Raw genomic sequence first — 5404 nt, 5'->3', positions numbered from 1 at the left:
TGAAAAGGCAACCATGCGTTTGTAAGGTTGGATGCATGATTGGCCGAAGTATTGGCAAGAGGCATTGCCAAGAGTAACAATGCATTGGAAGCCAAGGAGAAATATGACTAAGTATTTGACAAATGCGTTAGTGTGTGCCATGCGTTGGCCATTAGACTTTGAGAGGTTATTTGGGAGGTTAGTAGTGCATGCAGTAGCAAGTGTCTTTAAGAGGTTAGAAAACGCACGCGATAGCCAATTCCTTGGGAGGTTAGAACAACGCATGCAGTGCGATGGTTACGGTAGTACTACGTGTACATGCGGTGCGATGTATGTGATGGTTGCAGTGGTACTACGATGCGGCCGATGGGTTGCGGCCAAAGGGATGCGTTGGATGGCATGCAACAATGGGGCTATGCGTCGATGCTATGTGGCAACGCTATGTGTTGGTACCATGTGGCGATACTATGCGTTGGCATCATGGGGCGGTGCTATGCGTTGGGGGTATGCGGCGGCCTTGCTACGTGAGAATATGCGGCCGAGGGCATGTGGTGATGCGGCCTATGGTATGCGTGTATGCGGCCGAAGAAATGCGTTGGTAGTATGCGATGGCAGGCGGTGATGGATGTGATGGATACGATGGATGCGGCAGTGCTACGCGATGGCATGCAGTGATGGATGCGATGGATACGATGGATGCGGCAGCCTTGCTAAGGTATGAGCTAGGCGATGGAAGGAGCTAAGATGAACGCATGGTGATTTTTCCTTGCGTTGCTAAGGCTTGCTGTAACAAGGTTCAAGAGGTTGGTTGCGTTGGTCATAAGGGATGCGTTTGCAAGAACCTAGGTGATGGTGAGCTATGCCTTGAGGTATTGAGTTGAGAACCAAGTTGGCCCAAAGGATGCTATGCGTTGGTGATGTGCTATGCATTGGACATGTGCTATGCGTTAGACATCCGAGGGCATGTGGGCGCATAGGACAAGCTAGTAGTATAGGGAAAAGGTAAATGTGTTAGTGTGTGCCATGCGATGCATGCGTTGGACATGTGCCATGTGTTGAAAGAGTGTTGGTTATAATCCTAGTTGAGTGCATAGGGAAAAGGTAAGCCATGCGGTAGAAGACATGCAGCCAAGGAAGAGCCTTTCAAGCATCTAATATATGCGACCAAGTTGCATTGATGGGATGTGCAAGGTAAGGATTGCATTAATTGGAAATGGCATAATGGAGGTTAGTGGGTCGCATATGGGGAAATGTGCTACATGGCAATGGCTTGAAGGGTGACACCGCAAGGGCACAAACATGGGATGAACGCATATAAAGGATGGACGCATTCAAGGACGTCATCCGGACATGTGGCTTGTTAGGAAGAAACCTTAGGCCTTAAGCAAATGAGATGGGTGCATAAGAAGACATGCAAAGTTGAGGGCTATGCGTTGGTAAAAGGGGAGCAAGACACCTTGGGTTGCGCTGATGCAAGATTGCAGTAATAGTGTTAAGAAGAGACACTTGGACATGCGGCCAAGTAGAAGGTGTCGTCCTTAGAGCAATCTTGGATGCCTATAAATAGGGCCAAGGACTTCAGATGAGAACTCAAATTCTCTTCAAAAGACATAAAGAAGAGTGTATTAGGACGAGACTATGCATTGGTAGTAAGACCATGTATTGGTTAAGAGGTTCCAAGAGGGGAGATGCTGTCGGACAGAAAGGACAGGAAGTAACATCAACTTGGGATGAGGAGTTCTCCCAGAATACTTATGCATTTGATGTGATTCCAATGTCATCTAAAAGCTAGAAGAGTCTAGTTTTTAGGGTAGGCTTCCAGAGAAGAATCTCTAAGGATTCTTGCTGGAGAATGAGGACAAGACAAAAGGGTCGAGCTGTCGGATAAGCTTGGGCCAGACTTGATGTTTTGAAGATTCCGGCCAAATCACGAGGATTTATGAGCTAATATTTTGATATAAGCTTTCTGAGACATTTTAGAGCATATTTGTAGAAGAAAGTATCCCGAGATAAAGCCTAGAACTATGAGTAGTCTGAGCTTTAAGTTGAATCTGGATCGTAGGATTCAAAAGGGATCCCGAGGTGACCAAGGAACTTCTAGAGAAAGGTTCCTAAACGATCAAGGTGAGTGACTAAAGTATTTGAAAACGATATTTACAATGTTTTAAGAAACCATGTGCTAAAGAAAGATCTTTCAAATAAAGACATGTTTTCTATGTTTTATTAAAGAAAGTCATTGTATGACTAGTTTTACCTAAAACTCGATACCGAAGGACGGTTGAGAAGATATCCGAGCAGCTCGATACTGAAGGACATGTTTTGAGACGGTATCTGAGCAAAAGTACCCAAGCATGGGGTACTTATATTTCATAAGAATCAGTTTTCTTGTCACTCACTAGGCTAGCAAGCTTATCTCGTTTTTCAAATGTTTTTCTTCCCATGTAGTGAAAGGTGAGGAGTTCCAGGGTGCTGCTAAGGTCAAGGTCTGCCACAAGCCACAGTTACACTTTCGGAGGGTTTTACAGTTGTTCTTGTAAACATTGTTGTTAAGTCTTGGAATTGTATAAACGTTACATTATTGTAATAAAATGGGCCTACCTAATCAGTTGTTGTTATCTCCTTGACTTAATCAGTTGATTGTTGAATTTATTCATTAGTATCTGAGTCATTTTCGCAAGAGTTATTAGGTAGTAAGTGTCAACAAAAGGGTTGATAACTACTGCAGTCATGTCCTTTCCTAGGCTCAGAGAGTAGTCTGGGGCGAGATGTGACAAAATTAGTCAAGTTAGTATGACTTTGGAGTCTTTTTTGAAGAGCTACCTGACCTTCCGTACTAATTCCGTAATGAATAAGATTAATTATAATTTGACTACTTTATTAAACTAACTATAGACTTATCAATCAATGATGAAGTTGAAAGAAAGTGAAGTAAATGTTATTTCACGTCAGAAGAATTTTTTTAAGGGTTCATCGTCGAGAATGAAACCCTCAGACAAAAAGAAGTCTGTCCCTTCATCATCTAACAACAAAAGCGTACAGATGAAGAAAAAGGGAAAAGGGAATAAAAAACCTACTGTGAAGAAAAATAAAGCTCCCAAAGGAAAATGTTTCCATTGTGGAGAAGATGGGCACTAGAAACAAAATTGCCCGAAGTATTTGGTTGAGAAAAAAGTGGGAAAGGAAAATCGAAAAGTAAATCAGTTCTACTTGTAGTTTAAACATGTTTAGTGGAAAATTCTCACTTGACCTGGATATTAGATTTAGGCGCCGCTAACTATGTTTGCACTTTTCTATAAGAAACTAGTTCTTGGAATCAACTCTTAGAATACGAAATGACTTTCAAGGTGGGAACAAGAGAAGTCATTTAGCTAAAGAAGTGGGAGATATCAAGTTTATATTTGGAGGATCTTTTATCTTGATAAAAAATGTGTATTATGTAAAAAAAATGAAAAGAAACTTGATCTCCATATTATGTCTGCTGGAAAATATGTATAAAGTATCTTTTGAAATTAATGAAGTGTTCATTTTTTTAAGAGGTGTTCATATTTGTTATGCTAGACTTAAAAATAGCTTGTATGTATTTAAAGAAACTAAAGCAAAAGCTCTTTTAAATATAGAGATGTTTAAAACGACAGAAACTCAAAATAAAAAACGAAAATTTCTCCTAACACCTATCTTTGGCATCTCAAACTTGGCTACATAAATCTCAACTTGATTGAGAGATTAGATAAAAACGGCCATCTAAATCAGTTAGAATGCAGTTCTTTACCTCCTTGTGAATCATGTCTTGGAGAAAAAATGACTAAAAGATCTTTTTCTATAAACGGTCTTCGTGCCAAAGACCCCCTCGAACTTATACATTAAAACCTTTGTGGCCCGATGAATGTAAAAGCATGAGGTGGATATGAATATTTTTTCAGTTTCATTGATGACTATTCTAAATTTGGCTATATTTACTTAATGAGTCATAAGTCTGAAATTCTCGAATAGTTAAGGGAATTTAAGACCGAAACAGAAAACTTATTAGGTAAAAGAATTAAAACACTTCGATCAGATCGGGGTGGTGAGTATATGGATTTACAATTCCAGAACTATTTGATAGATCATGGAATTCAATCCCAACTAATAGCACCTGGAACACCACAATAAAACGGTGTTGCAGAAAGGAGAATCGAACCTTGTTAGACATGGTTCGATCAATGATGAGTTTTGCTCAGTTACCTTTAAGGGGTATGCAATACAAACTGCAATATATGTTTTGAACATGATTCCCTCAAAAGGTATTTCAAAAATACAGTATGATTTGTGGAAAGGATGTAAAGGTAGTTTACATTACTTCCGAGTCTGGGGGTATTCGACACACGTGTTGGTACAAAACCCTAAGAAACTAGAACAACGTTCAAAATTTTGCCCCTTTGTTAGATACCCTAAGGAAACAAAAGGTGGATCATTCTATGATCCCAAAGAAGATAAAATATCTGTATCGACAAATGCTACATTCTTGGAAGAAGATCATATTAAAAATCATCAACCTCGCAGTAAACTAATATTGAAAGAAATGACCAAAGATACTATAGACAAATGAACAACAGTTGTTGATCAAGTTGGTCCATCAACAACAGTTGTTGCCCCATCATATCTTTCTTAAGAGTTGAGAATGCTTCGATGTAGTGGGAGGGTTGTTCATCAACCTGAACGCTACATGGGTTTAATAGAAACTCAGGACATCATACCTGATGATGGACTATAGGATCCATTGACCTTTAAACAGGCAATGGAAGATGTTGATAAGGAACAATGGATAAAAGCCATGGACTTAGAAATGTAGTTAATGTACTTCAATTCTGTCTGGAAACTTATAGATCAACCACATAGGGTTAAACTTATAGGTTGCGAGACCAAACTGGTAAGGTGTAAACCTATAAAACCAGACTCGTGGCAAAAGGTTTTACCCAAAGGGAGGGGGTTGACTATGAAGAAATCTTCGCTCCTATTGCCATGATAAAATCAATAAGAATACTCTTATTCATTGCTGCATATTATGACTATGAAATATGACAAACGGATGTCAAGACAGCTTTCTTGAATAACCATCTTGACGAAAGTATTTTTATGTCTCAACCAGAAGGGTTCATTAAACAGGGTCAAGAACACAAGGTTTGTAAGCTTAATAGATCCACTTATGGATTCAAACATGCTTTTAGATCCTGAAATATAAGATTTGACACTGCGATCAAATCTTATGGCTTTGAATAGAATGTTGATGAACCTTGTGTATACAAGAAAATAATCAACAAAACTGTAGCATTCTTGGTACTTTATGTTGATGATATCTTGCTCATTGGGAATTAGACAAGTTTCTTCGCTGACATAAAAGATGGTTAGCGTCACGATTCCAAATGAAAGATTTGAAAAATGCTCAATA

The sequence above is a fragment of the Benincasa hispida genome, chromosome 1, assembly GCF_027475165.1.
Source record: "Benincasa hispida cultivar pf3 chromosome 1, pf3_genome.v1.1, whole genome shotgun sequence".
NCBI classification, from domain to species: domain Eukaryota; kingdom Viridiplantae; phylum Streptophyta; class Magnoliopsida; order Cucurbitales; family Cucurbitaceae; genus Benincasa; species Benincasa hispida.
The sequence above is the reverse complement of the archived record's forward strand: the minus strand, read 5'-3'. Positions refer to the sequence as shown.